Source organism: Bubalus kerabau, chromosome 15, assembly GCF_029407905.1.
Source record: "Bubalus kerabau isolate K-KA32 ecotype Philippines breed swamp buffalo chromosome 15, PCC_UOA_SB_1v2, whole genome shotgun sequence".
NCBI lineage: Eukaryota > Metazoa > Chordata > Mammalia > Artiodactyla > Bovidae > Bubalus > Bubalus kerabau.
In genome coordinates, this window is record NC_073638.1 from 74,173,427 (window position 1) to 74,189,065 (window position 15,639).

At 43.0% G+C, this 15,639-nt stretch overlaps 1 protein-coding gene across 11 annotated transcripts in view; it reads left to right on the forward strand.

Moving 5' to 3' along the window:
• Window positions 1–15,639, forward strand: part of TTC17 (tetratricopeptide repeat domain 17) — a 126,744-nt gene that overhangs the window by 603 nt on the left and 110,502 nt on the right. The window contains exon 1 of one of the 11 annotated variants that reach the window (XM_055549340.1): window positions 11–518. The exons of 9 other annotated variants lie outside the window; for them this stretch is intronic. The gene's annotated coding sequence lies outside the window, so the exon portion shown is untranslated. Of the gene's footprint in view, window positions 1–10; window positions 519–13,176; window positions 14,985–15,639 lie in introns of those variants that run through there. One more of the 11 variants, XM_055549339.1, reaches the window with a different exon arrangement.

Below are 15,639 nucleotides of genomic sequence, written 5' to 3' on the forward strand. Positions count from 1 at the left end.
CGCCCGCCCTCGCCCGGGAGGAAAGACTCCCCAGACCGGCGCGGCCCCTGGCTACTAGCCTCCGCGCGGCTCCGCCTCCAGCTTACCTTCCCAGGGTCCTGGTGTCGGGGTTCGGGCGACCCCCGCGCTCTGACCCACCTATTCCCCGCTAGTGGACTGACTCTGGCCTCTGCCGTCTGCAAGTTCTCAGGCTTCCTTCCACCCCTGGGGTCGCGCGCCGCTCGGGGAGAGTCGCCCAGCGGTGAGGGCATCGGGCCCTGGGGACTTTTTCTGGCGCTCTGGCTTTAGAAACCGGATTCATTATTTCTTCCCTGGTGCCTTTCAGGCCCACGCGTCACCAGCCCTCCCCGAGGAAATAGAAAGCAGGTGGCAGCGCCCGGCTGTGCGCGAGTCCCAAGGAGGTGACAGCTTCGGCCCCCCTAGGCCGTGTGTCAGCTAATGCTGCTTCCCCCGTCTCCTCTCCCACATGCTGGCGTTCGTGTCAGGCTGGGGTGCTTTCAGCTGGGACCGTTACCCAGGTCAGCAGGGGCTCATTACAAACCGCACGCACACTCTGTTTGCAAAGGAATGCTTGAGGATGCCTTTGGTGGCGTTGCGTGCATCTTTTCAGCCGTAAACTGCCCTGGTTTCCCAGTGTTCTTTACCCAGTTTCTTTACCTACTACCTTTGACCCGGCCCCTCAAGGAGGATATGTGATTTCTTGGAAGGTTGAATGAATTACTCAGAGGAGAGTCTGCTTTTCTTACGTAACTTTCTGATGGCCTGTATTTTGTGAATGCTGCTGATGCTTGAAGAATGCATGAGTGTGTATTCTGCTGCAGAAACTCGGTACATTTAATGACTTCCAGCACTTAAGCGCAGTCCTGTAAAGTCCAGGGAACATTTACAGAGTGGCGTGTGTGCCCCATGCAATTTCATTTGGTCCGCTGGTTCGAAATATATTAACCATTGTCCTGTGAAAGTCGCGGGTTATATGTAATGCTTGGTGAGGCTTGCGTTTGTATAAACTGAAGTTCACATTTAGAGCCACCGTGTGATGGCAAATTTTGTCTTAAATATAATGAATGAATAAAGCAGTTTAAAAGTCAGTGTTGGTTTTGGTGAGTGGCTTTCAGTGTATATCTGAGAAAAGACTGACTTCTTTATACTGGGTGGCAGTTTCTCTATACCCAAGTTATTGCACTAGAAAAAATTTCCTTTTCATGGCCATACCAGGTGAGATTTAAAATACATATGTGTGTTTCAGACACCCTAGACAACACTTACAAATTCGTCTCTAACAGAAGATTGGAAATTTTTTCTGCAAGTCCTGATTGCTTCTGTCCTTCAGTCTCCCAATAATGGTTTTCCCTGAGGCCCTGGTGGAGGGGGATGTGGAATTAAGTCACTCCTGCTGCTTTTGGGGGAGCTCTCTCCTATTGGCTCTTTTGCAGTATTGTTTTTGGCCTCAGCTATTTATACCCCCTGACACCGGACTTCTCCTTCCCATTTTGATGTCTTGCTGTTCGTCTGAGAAACTGGCCTATCTGAAAAGTGAAAGCTGGTAGAAATGTAATATTTGCTGAACATTGCAGTGGAAAAGTTGAATCTGATTTGGTTTTTGTTTCTTCAATATGGCCTTTCTTTTTGCACATCGGGTTTTGGTGGGGAAAGGCGGGAGTTACTAGAAACTTGCTTGACAAAGGGGCAAATCTACAGAATCATCTGGGTCTCTTCCAAGTCACCCCTACAGTTGGTAGTTAGGCTTAAAGTTAGGAAAGCAAGATTTCTTTACTACATACACCTTTTTTTAGTGATCCTCTTCAGTGAATTGTCCAGTACTTTGCTAAATAACATTTACAATGTTAAGTTCAGGCAACTGCAAAATTTTATACCAGAAGTAAAGTTGGTGATTACAGTGTAACAGTAAGAGGCTAGGGAAAGGAAGTTGGATTTAATATGAGGGGAAAGCCCATGTAAATAAAGTGAGAGTTGAACATCAGGGTCAGTCTCTGAGTTCCACTCTGATAGTTATGCATGCATTACCCATGCTGTCTTTTCTGGCCATAATTTGAATGCAGGAGAATCAAAACCTTAATTTAGATTTTGATTAATTATCACATTTGGATATATTTATCAAAGAACTGAAAGATTTCTTTAGTACATGAATTTGCATATATTGCAGATGCGGGAGACCTTGGTTAGATCCCTGGGTTGGGAAGATCTCCTGGAGCAGGGAAAGGCTGTGCACTCCAGTGTTCTTGCCTGGAGAATTCCACGGACTAGTCCATGGGGTCACAAAGAGTTGGGACACGACTGAGCAACTTTCACTTTTTCAGATCTGTTCATACTTTCAGAAACATAACTAATTTAGTATATATGTTGTGTCTTACCGGAAATGCCAAACTCCTTGCTATTTGGTTTTGGTTGTATTAGCTGAGAGCAGTGGTATGATTTCATTTTTATTTGTTTATTTTGGCTGTGCCACGCAGCTTCCTGAATCTCAGTTCCGTGACCAGGGATTGAACCCCGGTATGAAAGCCCAAAATCCTAAGCGCAAGGCCCCCAAGGAGCCCCATGATTTCATTTTTAAAGTTAGGGAAAGGGTTAAGGACAAACTGAAATAGCAGACCTTTGCAAATACCTTTTGAAACTCTTCACCCAGTATTTAAACCTATCCAAATTAGGTATAATAGGTCATTGTTTCCAGAGTGAATGTGAAGTGCTTATGAATTAAAAATCTGAACTGCCCAAAATACAGACTTAGATAGGAACATTTTCCATCATTATAGTTAAAGTTTCAAGTACAGTAAGCAGTATTTCCCAGAAGAAGATAACATTTATTTTGGCTTTTCTGTTTCAAGCCTTAGATGATAAAGATAGATACCCGTAAGTTGCAGACCTGTAAACCTGCCGTATATATTGGAAGGCCTGGATCTGTAGAGGGGTTGAAATGGGTCTTTCGGTCAGGGCAAGGAAGCGAACATTAGACTTCCTAACCATCAAAGCTGGGACTGCTTCTGGCAGTAGCAGGTGTCTAGTACTTGGCATGGCAACTCAGGGGATTGTTTGTTTCCACAGTCCCCACTCTGGCTAGGAAGCACACCGTCCATGTTTTTAGGCTCTGTGTTTACTGAGCCACTGAGCCACTGAACTCCGAGGAGCATTGTCCAGGGAATCCTGGAGCTGGGATGTGAAGAGAACGCTCCAGTGCTAAGTCTGTTTCCCACTGCAGTCAGAGGACTTCTAAGAAAAGGCCCCCCTCTCCACCTCTGTGCTTTTCTCCAAGCTCCGGGCTTTTGCATGCTTCTGAACTCGAATGTCCCTGTGCCTGAAAACTAGTTAGATCCTCTCACTTTTTTTAAGCAGGAGTCCCTAACTTGTGATCTATGGGCTTGAGGTGTGAGATTTTTAAAATCTAGTTACTAGGAGGATCTCCAGTGTAATCAGGCCAGTGGATCTTTTGTATGACTTCAAGATAAATTTTTTGTTTGTTTCATTTTGACAGTTCTTTTTGCTTAATTACTAGTATGGAGACACCTATTTTCTTTTTTAATCAAAAGTGTCTAGCAATTCACCAGCATTGAAGGTGAAATACACTTCTGTGAATTAGCCTAAGAACTTCTGGGGTTCGACCCCTGGGTCAAGAAGATCCCCTGGAGTAGGAAGTGGCAATCTACTCCAGTATTCTTGTCTGGAAAATTCAATGGACAGAGGAGCCTGGTGGGCTACTGTCCATGAGGTTGCAAAGAGTCAGACGCAACTGAGTGCACACACACACACACACGCACCTGTCATATCACTTCTTTGGGAAAATTTTTGCTTTATTTTCCAAATTAGCAGCTTACAGATCAACTTTTGAAATGTTACCAGTTAGTTGTGGACTTACTGAATCAAGAATTTGAACTTCTAACACAGGGTTTATTACCTCTGATAGTGTCTTCATAAATGGAAGTCTAAAAACTTTAAAAAATTTAGAGTATCAACCCTTGGCATTTTAGATTTGGAAAAAATTCTTAAAGAATATATGGTACAACTCCTAGGAGAGAAAGTCACCCAAAGACACTAATGAATGGCATTTAGTGGTAGCAAGAAGTGAAGATGTGTTTATTCGTGGTAACGTGCAGGTGAGCAGCTTATGCAGTTTGAAGTGGTTTGGTTTCTCTTAACCTTTGTAACACCTACAAAGGAAGGAATATAAAGAAAAATAAAACCAAATGAAGTCAATGTCTTCTCTTTTCCAGTTTGCTTTACCTTTGCAGAATGTTTTATGATAACTTCAAATTTGGGGTGGGTGGATGGAGAAGGTTCCGAAATAGATGTGAGTTAATTTGGGGTCACTTAATCATTCTGCCTCTTATCAAAGGGATGTCTTCAGAGTTCAGATCATTTTAACTGCTCAGAACAAATAAGGCTTCCTACAAAATGAATGCTCTGAAGCCTAGCAAACTTGGAAAGGACAGTTGATGAGCAACTATTTCAGCAACTATAATATAACCTAAGGAAGAGCTATTATATTTAGTTGGACAAACTGGCTAAATCTCTATTTACTGATCTTTACTAGCTTGTAAGTGAAGGAGTGGTTTAATTTTGGTCTCATGTTAAGTGATTTGGTTAATCTGGGAGAGAGCATCCGTATGGTACTGTGGAGCTAACAACTTCATTTCAATGCTTTTCAAAATGGAACCCATCTTTTTGACGTAGAGCACTGTTTCTGTGTTTTTACACTTCAGGGATTTACTTGGACCTAGAGGTCATGCTGGTTAGTTACTAACTATCCAGGCACCTGCCAAACCTTTGGAATTTATCCTTAATGTTGACGTCAAAGTGTTTCTTACTCAATCCATTTTTTAAATCTATTTCCCACTATTATTTTTCTTCTTATAAATTACCCAGGTGTTAACTGTGTTTATACGGGAGATTAGTTATAGCTTGGAAATATACAGAGATAAATTATAGCTTTAAGTTCAGTTTACTCACTCAGTCGTGTCCAACTCTTTGCAACCCCATGGACTGCAGCACACCAGGCTTCCCTATCCATCACCATCTCCCGGAGCTTACTTAAACTCATGTCCATCTAGTCAGCGAAGCCATCCAACCATCTCATCCTCTGCTGTCCCCTTCTCCTCCCGCCTTCATTCTTTCCCAGCATCAGGATCTTTTACAGTGAGTCAGTTCTTCCCATCAGGTGGCCAAAGTATTGAAGCGTTAGCTTCAGCATCGATCCTTCCAATGAATATTCAGGACTCATTTCTTTTAGGATTGACTGGTTAGATCTCCTTGTAGTCCAAGGGACTCTCAAGAGTCTTCTCCAGCACCACAGTTCAAAAGCATCAATTCTTCTGCACTCAGGTTTCTTTACAGTCCAACTCTCACATCCATACATGACTACTGGAAAAACCATAGCTTTGGCTAGACGGACCTTTGTTGGCAAAGTAATGTCTCTGCCTTTTAATATGCTGTCTAGATTGGTCATAGCTTTAAGTACTTCTCCCAATTATTTATTGAACAAATATTTATTGACGGCTTCCTTTTTTCACCAGCCCACAGTGCTTTGAAGGGTATGTTCTTTTCCATTGGCTACAATTCTCATTTTTCCTTAGGTGGTGAGCAGAGCACACCTCCTTCTTGAACCATTTTTTGGGGGGCAGGAGGCTTTTCCGCCTCTGCTTATCTTCTAGATCTGTGGCTTTCAAACTTGACTATGCGCAGAAATAATCCGAGGTGCCTGCTTAAGATGCTGACTCCCAGGTAGCTGCGAGTGTCTGATTCAGTAGGTTGATGGTGAAGCCAAGATCTTTACATTTTAATCAAACTTCTCAGGAGGTTGTGGTGCAAATGGGTCATCGAACATTATGAGAAATTCAGTTTTAGATCTTGCTCTTCTTTTGCTTTTTTTGCAGGCTTCTCTTTTACTCTTTGCGTATACCTGGGCAATCTCATCCTTTCCCAGTACTTCAGTTACCATATATATGCTGGGAATATCTACCTTTCTTTCTACAACTCAGAGTTTCTTCTCCAGAGTTATAAATTCAAGACTTCTGTGTTAACTCCATGTTGAACGTCCTCTATGCACTTCAAACTTACTATTGCCAAATCTGAACCGTTTCACACCTACACCTGTGTGATGCTGTGTTTCCCCAAACTTAATGAAAGGTACCGCATTTGCCATCTGCCACTACCACTGCTCCCACTGGGCAAATAGGTAGTATTTGTCTGGTTGTCTTTTCCCATTTCTCCCTCCTCCTCACCAGCATTTTTCAATTTTACTTTCTAATTATATCCTGCTTCTTTCCATAGCCACTACCATTGCTCTAATTCTCGCTGCCTCATTAATTGCTGTAACCGCCTAACTGCTCTCCCTGCTTCTAGTCCTGTCCTGCTTCCACTTTCTCCACAATGCAATTAGAATAATCTTTTAAAACCTTCTTTGTTTTTTTGTTTAAAATTCGAGTTACAAAATTGATGTGTGGCATTGTAAAAATAAATGCCCAGCACTATGGGAGTATATACAGTCACAGAGTGCAGCCCTCCTACCTCTACTTACTATTCAGTTCAGTCGCTCTGTCATGTCCGACTCCTTGTGACCCCATGAATCGCAGCACGCCAGACCTCCCTATCCATCACCAACTCCCGGAGTTCACTCAGACTCACGTCCATCGAGTCAGTGATGCCATCCAGCCATCTCATCCTCTGTCGTCCCCTTCTCCTCCTGCCCCCAAGCCCTCCCAGCATCAGAGTCTTTTCCAATGAGTCAACTCTTCGCATGAGGTGGCCAAAGTACTGGAGTTTCAGCTCTAGCATCATTCCTACCAAAGAAGACCCAGGACTGATCTCCCTCAGAATGGACTGATTGGATCTGCTTGCAGTCCAAGGGACTCTCAAGAGTCTTCTCCAACACCACAGTTCAAAAGCATCAATTCTTCAGCGCTCAGCTTTCTTCACAGTCCAACTCTCACATCTCTACATGACCACTGGAAAAACCATAGCCTTGACTAGACGGACCTTTGTTGGCAAAGTAATGTCTCTGCTTTTCAGTATGCTGTCTAGGTTGGTCATAACTTTTCTTCCAAGGAGTAAGCGTCTTTTAATTTCATGGCTGCAGTCACCATCTGCAGTGATTTTGGAGCCCAAAAAATATAAAGTCTGACACTGTTTCCACTGTTTCCCCATCTATTTCCCATGAAGTGATGGGACCAGATGCCATGATCTTCGTCTTCTGAACTTTTTCACTCTCCACTTTCACTTTCTTCAAGAAGCTTTTTAGTTCCTCTTCACTTTCTGCCATAAGGGTGGTGTCATCTGCATATCTGAGGTGATTGATATTTCTCCTGGCAGTCTTGATTCCAGCTTGTGCTTCTTTCAGCCCAGCGTTTCTCATGACGTACTCTGCATAAAAGTTAAATAAGCAGGGTAACAATATACAACCTTGACATAATCCTTTTCCTATTTGGAACCAGTCTGTTGTTCCATGTCCAGTTCTAACTGTTGCTTCCTGACCTGCATATAGATTTCTCAAGAGGCAGGTCAGGTGGTCTGGTATTGCCATCTCTTTCAGAATTTTCCACAGTTGATTGTGATCCACACAGTCAAAGGCTTTGGCATAGTCAATAAAGCAGAAGTAGATGTTTTTCTGGAACTCTCTTGCTTTTTCCATGACCCAGCAGATGTTGGCAATTTGATCTCTGGTTCCTCTGCCTTTTCTAAAACCAGCTTGAACATCAGGAAGTTCATGGTTCACATATTGCTGAAGCCTGGCTTGGAGAATTTTGAGCATTACTTTACTAGCGTGTGAGATGACTGCAATTGTGCAGTAGTTTGAGCATTCTTTGGCATTGCCTTTCTTTGGAATTGGAATGAAAACTGACCTTTTCCAGTCCTGTGGCCACTGCTGAGTTTTCCAAATTTGCTGGCATATTGAATGCAGCATTTTCACAGCATCGTCTTTTAGGATTTGAAATAGCTCAACTGGAATTCCATCACCTCCACTGACTTTGTTCGTAGTGATGCTTTCTAAGGCCCGCTTGACTTCACATTCCAGGATGTCTGGCTCTAGGTGAGTGATCACACCATCGTGATTATCTGGGTCGTCCAAGAAAAAACACCTTTAAAACAAATGAGTACATACCCCAGAATATGGTTGAGGTTCGTTAACGTGTCTTGAGGTCTGGCCTTTCCTTCTCTCTAGCCTGTCTCTGGAGAAGGCAATGGCACCCCACTCCAGTACTCTTGCCTGGAAAATCCCATGGACAGAGGAGCCTGGTAGGCTGTAGTCCATGCTGTCGCTAAGAGTTGGACACGACCGAGCGACTTCACTTTCACTTTTTGCTTTCATGCATTGGAGAAGGAAATGGCAACCCACTCCAGTGTTCTTGCCTGGAGAATCCCAGGGACGGGGGAGCCTGGTGGGCTGCCATCTATGGGGTCGCACAGAGTCGGACACCACTGAAGCGACTTAGCAGCAGCAGCCGCCTGTCTCTGCTCATCCTTGAGGGCCCCACTCTCACTTCCGAAGGTACTCACATAACACACTTAGCTGTATGTAACTTTTTTGTCAGTATCCCCAAATATGCTGTGCTCTCACTTACTTCTAGGCCTTTGTACATGGTCTTCCCCACAAATGTCTCAGTCCACCTAACTCACACTCTTCACAACTTAAACATAGAGGGACGCCTCTATGATGTGCAGATTGGAATCAGCTGTTCTCACAAGGTGTTTTCAGAGCGTCCTGCGTTCCCTTGTGAAAGCATCTGCCTGCCACGTTGTGTCTGTTGTACTTCACCATGTTTGCTTTTGTAAACGTCCTGCTAGACTACTGTACGCTCTGTGGAAGGAGTAGCTATATTCATCTTCTCTGCAGCTCCAGTATCTCTCACACTGTGTCCTCACAGAGGCTGCAGTAGTATCTGTTGAATGGATGATGTAAGGAAACATGAGAAGTGGTTCCTGCTTTTTAGAAATTTACCATTATGTGAATGAAGCCTTACAATACTCACTAGTGTGGAAGTCATGTGGGGACTAGCCTAAAGGAAGCCTCAGGAGATCTTGAAATCTCCGAGTAACCCATCAGTGGATCAGCCCCAAGGCCTTCAGAAACCTGCTGTACACAGGTGAGATCCATAATTTCAGAGATTGCTCATGCCTCTCTGTTGTGGTCAGGCTTTGTATGCAAGAGAAGTCATCCACTCATCACTGACATTACATCTGAAAGGTCAGCACTTGCTCAGTCATTAAAAGTAGGAAGAAGCGACAGGAAACTGATAAACAAGAAGAGCAGAAAAAGAATCGGAAAGGGCTGAGGTGACATAGATGGGAACTGGCAGCTGCACTGTTGAGGACGGATTAGATCAGCCGTGGGGTTCAGCAGTTGTTGCAGTTGAGAAGCAGCCCTGGTGGAAGTGAACAGAAGGCACTCTGACAGCCAGGAATAAGAGGACTTGCCAGCAGGTCAGGTCAAAAATTAGAACAGCTTTGCATTCCGCGGTGTAGGGAGCCGGGTGTGGGCAAGGCCTGCATCTCAGCTGTGCTCCACGCGGGCAAGAGCAAGGGGAATCCCTCTGCCAGCAGACTTGTCCGCTTCTAGACTCCCCTCCTCTTCACACGGGTCTCTTAAACCCATTCCAGTCAGTCCTTCATCCGCACCACTCTTGTCAAAATTCCCAGGGCCTTCCATATTGCCACATTCAGTGCTCAGTTCAGAGGCATCTTTCTGAACCTCTTAGCAGCCCAGCAGTTGTCCTCAGACTTCATCAGACTGTTTTTTTACGTGACTTTCAGAACGTATATTCCTGGTTTTCCTTCTAAATCCCTGCCACAAGCTCTCATTCTTTTCTGCTGAATTTGGTTTGTTGTTTTTAAATATTTAAACCTTTTTGGTTTGTTAGTCTTAAATATTGGAGTGCCCCATTTCTTCCTTCTGTGCGTGTGCCCACCAGACGATCTGATGCCATCTCATGGCATACAGTGCTATATCTGCAGTCCCTGGACCCTATCTGCAGTCTCACCCTGAACTCCAGTTCGTACAGCCAGCTGCCTACTCAGCCTCTCCACCTGCCTGTTGACACCATGTGTGCATCCTGTCCTAAACTGAACGCTTGATTTCCTGCCCCACCACACCCATTACCAGATGGTTCATGCCCCCAAATCTTGCTATTGTCCTTAACTCTTTCCTCTCACATCTCATACCCAGTCTGTCAGCAACCTGTCAACTTGTGAAATGCATTCTGAATCCTGCCGGGTCATTCCACCTCTACTTTCACAAGCCTAGTCCAGACGATCGTCTTCTCTCTCCTGAACCTCTGCAGTAACCGCCTAATAGGTCTCCTTGTTTCTCTGCTCCATAGACTCTGTTTTCCCGAGAGCAACCAAAGTGATCTTTTAAAAAGCAAAAGTTTTGGTCATGCCACTCCTTGAGGAGTCTTAGGGGAAGGGAAGCAAAGAGTCTCAGAAAACCTTCAGTGGTTTCCCATCACACTTGAACAATAAAACCTAGTTTTCACCGGGACCTGTTGGCCCTACGGGATCTGGGACCTGGCTCCTGGCCACCTCTCTGCCCTGATGCTACTTTCCTTGTGTGCTGTGTTTCGGTCATACTGGCCTTCAGCTGGTTTTCAGGGTACCAAGTTCACTTGTTTTGGGTTGACCAAGACCTTTGCCTTTGCTCCTTCCTCCACGTGAAACACTTTTCTGCAGACATCAACATGGCTCATCCCTTCTCTTCTTTCAGGCCTCTGTCCTCATGTCCCCCCATTTCTGACCAGACTGTCTAAAACAGCATCTCTTTCCATCACTCTGTCTTCTGTATGTTTCTTCATGGTATTTATCACTGGCACTACACTGTAACATATACTTTATTGTATGTCTTTCTACAAGAACATAGTAAGCTCTGTGAAGGCAACAGCTCTGTTCAGTGAAGTAACCCAGTGCTTAAAACAGTGCCCTGACACATGATGCACACTCGGGAAACCCTGAAGAAGTGAAGGAGAGCGCACAGGCATGTCTGTGTGCAGGCAGTGATTCCTCCTGTATTAGCTCTGCATCTCATATCGGCACACTGAAGGGCCACCGTTGCTTTAATAGTCTGGAGGAGGGAGTGCATTTACTTTACAGGAGGCAAGCTAACTCACTCATTCTCCCCATTGCCAATGCAAGGTCTGGACAGCCTAAGAAGTTTTTAAGCACGTGGTATCTCTAACCCAGAATTGTAAAATGGTGCCTCAGATAATCTACTTTCCTATTGGCTATTTTGGATATTTTACTTCTCCGACCTTATGATACACTCGAAGAACTCATATATGAGATTGTGACAGTCGTGGGCGTGCATAGTTGCTCAGTCGTGTCCAGCTCCTTGCTGCTCTGTGAAATGTAGCCTGCCAAGCTCCTCTGTCCATGGGACTTTTCAGGCAAGAGTACTGAGCTGGGTTGCCATTTCCTCCTCCAGAGGATCTTCCCAGCTCAGGGGTCAAACCCGGGTCTCCTGCCTTGCAGGGAGATTCCTTACTGTACCCTGGGCCGCTGGGGAAGCCGTTGCAACATTACTGAAGTTAATTGAATATTGTATAAATTTAGGTAAGTCACTTTATATTTTGCTTTCAAGACATACTATTAGGAATTCACACTGTTGTGCTTCCCATGTTTGTTTAGTCGGTGGTAACTACTTCATGAGTCTAACTTGAAAAGAAATCACTTATATATTTACTAACATTCTCAGCCTTCATTTTCTTTCTGAAGAACTTAGTTATTTCAGTTAAAATCAGGTGACTGGCAAGAGGCTCTGCCCCCAAAGGTCAAGCCTTTCCGCCTTCAGTCTGACTGTTTGGTGGGGAATTGAGATGGGTAGTTAATCTTTAGATAAAACCTCAGAGAGTAGTATGTGACAAAAGTGGTCAAGTGGAGTCAGGAAAGTTTTTATTGGAGCAAGTATTTGCTGAGTGCTTTTTGTGTGTCCATTACTGCTCTTAGCACACTTAGGTCACTCATTCAATACATGCTTGGATGCTTTTTGTGTTAGGAAATTGAAATACAGCTGTGAGGGAGATAAAGTCCCTGCCTTAATAGAGTTTGCATTTTATACAGTCATACATGGAAGTGACTCTTAATTTAGGATATCACCAGGTAACTTTCATTGTAATAAAAACCATTTAATGTCTGTAATTCACTGAACCCTTTACCAAATGTTTTCATGTTCATTATCTCATTTTATCATCATCCAGACTCAGGAAAATGTGGTACTAATCTTTTATTAAAAAAATTTAGACAGAATGTGGTTAAATTATTTGCCTGAGGCCATGCAGGTAGAAAGTGTCAGTGTGAACTCAAGCTCAGATGAGATTCTAAACCCTCTTCTCTTTTCTACAGCGCTAAACATTGCTACTAACATAAAGAAAAATATTTCTGTAGTTTTATTTGTAAAACAAATACTCATCAAAATTAAAAATTTTCTTTAAAATTTTTTAATTTTAAAATTGAACTAAAGACTATAAAATATATGATAATTGAAAGTTTTTTGCACTAGTTTGTTATAAAATGAAAAGTTAAAATTTCATAACTACCCACAATCTGTCTTCTGGAAACAACTAGAATTATTTGTGTATTCTTCCCTAAAGTTTCTGTGCATTTGCAAACACACAGTTTTTTTTTTTTTTCAATATGAGGCTAGGAACATTTGGTCTCACTGTTAGCTTTTATTCACTTCATAAGCCTTAGACATCTGTCCGTATCAGAAGTAGAAGGCTGCCCTTTTCTCTCTTAAGCACGCATAGTATTGGGCTGTATGGATGTTCTGTAATTTATTTAAGCAGTTCCCTAAGGATGGACATTTACATTGTTTCCATATTTTTACTACTACAGACATTCTTACAGAGGGTGAACATGCAAATACATTCATCTTTGCATGATTCCATGCATATATTGAGTGTATCTGTAAGATAAACTCTATGAAGTGGAATTTCCTGGTTCTAAAAATGCATATATTTACTTTTCTTAGATTTGCTAAATTGTTTTCCTAGCAGACTGTGTCAACAGTGTTTGGGATGTGCAAAAAAATTTTCATAATCCAGTTCTAGTGAAAGAACTCTAATCTGTCCACTGCCTTTAGCTAAACAGTGTTGTGACCATCAGTGGAAATAAGAACAGAAAGGGACCTTCAGTTAAATTTTTTTATCTTCATAAACAAAATTAAACCTTTGTCATTAATGTTTATTTCACAGTTTTTGTTGTTCAGTCATTAAGTCATGTCAGACTCTTTGTGACCCCATGGACTGCAGCACACCAGGCTTCCCTGTCCTTCACTGGCTCCTGGAGCTTGCTCAAACGCATGTCCATGGAGTCAGTGATGCTGTCTAAACCATCTTGTCCTGTGTTGCCACCTTCTCCTCCTGTGCTCAGTCTTTCCCAGCTTGTCTTAGCTTGGGCTGCCATAACAAAATGCCATGAACTGGTGACTTAATAAACAACCAAGGTTTATTTTCTCACAGTTCTAAAGGCTGAAATCCAAGATCAGAGTGCCAGCATGGTTGGATTCTAGTGAGAGCTCTCTTTCTGGCTTGCAGACAGTTACATCTTCCTCCTCCCTCTCATGGCAGAGGAAAAGAGAAAATGAGCTCTCTGGTATCGCCTTAAGCTCACAGGAGCACCAATCCCATCACGAGGGCCCCAGTCTCGTGTTGTCGTTTAGTCGCTCCGTCGTGTTTGACTCTTTTGCAACCCCGTGGACTGTAGCCTGCCAAGCTCCTCTGTCTGTGGGATTTCCCAGAAAAGAATACTGGAGTGGGTTGCCATTTCCTTCTCCAGGGGATTTTCCCAACCCAGCGATTGAACCCAAATCTCCTGCATTGACAGGTGAATCCTTTACCGCTGAACCATCAGGGAAGGCCCCCAACCTCATGACCCCCCCATCTAAATCCAATTACCTCCCAAAGGTCCAGTCTCTGGTTACCATTTTATTGGGAGTTAGGGCTCCTACATATGAATTTATAAGGGGGGACACAGTTCAGTCCATAGCATCCCTCTGGGGCACAGGTTAGTGCACCAGAGTGCCTGGCATTGTGTCTGGTACTTAGTGGGTTCTTGTGTTAGTTTTCTATTGCTGTCATTAAAAATTACCACAAATTGAGTGGCTTAAAACAGCACAGATTTATTATCTCACAGTCCTGTAGGTGTTTCACTGAGCTAAAATCACAGGGACAGCAGCACTGCCTGCCTTTGTGGAGGTTCTAGGGGAAGGTTCATTTCCTTGCTTTTTCCAGTTTCCAGAAACCACCTGTAGTCCTCAGCTTCCAATCCCATTTTATTGCATCTTCAAAGCCAGCAATCTTGCATCTCTCTCTGTGACCTTCCTCTTCCACTTTTAAGGACCCTGTAATTACATTCAGAGAAGGCAATGGCATCCCACTCCAGTACTCTTGCCTGGAAAACCCCATGGACAGAGGAGCCTGGTGGGCTGCAGTCCATGGGGTCGCTAAGAGTCGGACACAACTGAGCGACTTCACTTTGACTTTTCACTTTCATGCATTGGAGAAGGAAATGGCAATCCACTCCAGTGTTCTTGCCTGGAGAATCCCAGGGACGGGGGAGCCTGGTGGGCTGCCGTCTGTGGGGTCGCACAGAGTCGGACACGACTGAATTGACTTAGCAGTAGCAGCAGCAGTAATTACATTGGGCCCACCTGTTGCATAATTCAGCTGACACTCTCTAGCTTGCTTAATTAAAGTAATCTGACTAGCAGCCTTAACTCAATCAGCGGCCTTAATTCCCTTTGCCTTGTATCCTAACATATTCATGTGTTTGGGGATTAGCACATAGACATCTTTGTTGAGTCATTGTTCTATGTTTGGTATTTTCTGCCTGAAAGAAAAACCGCTTCTGAGTTACATATACATCCACTCTAACTGTACAGCTACATTGTTTCTGTATGTGTTTACAAGAATAGCATAAGTACACAAATAAGGAATGGTCATGATTCTGGAGCCCTGATTCAGTGTTCCATTTTCTTTTCTTGTAAGGTGGTAAGCTGTCTACTTTATTCATTGTGTTGTTTGTATATTTTTCGGTGAAGTAAATCAAAATGTAGACTGATGACTCTTATAAGAAGTTGTTCATTAGTTGCTCATGTCAAAAATGGTTACTTGCTAATCAGTTGAGAAAATGGTGATTGACATGAATGCTCTAATGGTATGTTCAGATCTAGATGATAGCTGTATATTTAATACTTCAAATACCTAGATTATTTTATGTGAGTTTAAGAATTTACAACTATGTCTTCCAAGAACTGAAAATGATAAAGTAAAATCTAATTGAGGGTAACTTTAAAAAATAGGGATATAAGGCCATAAAAATTCATGTAATGGTCAGGATTCAACATTTCTATTTATTTAAAGTTGAATTTTAGTTTGGTAACTTGGTGTTCTATAAAATTGAAGGTGGTTTTTAGTTTTTTATTAAAATACTCTACAATTACCCTGAGAGCAGGAAAAAGTCATCTTTAATAAAAATTTATTTTCGAATCTTGACAGTTCATAACAGTAGCATTTTATTGATCTGATACAATTACATTTTTCTAGTAAGGGTCTAGAAAATGTTACATGTTTTGGCAATTATTACAGCCAGGAAGTTGTGTGAGTCTCTCTTAAGAGTCGAGGCTAAACTGGTATTTTGTGAACT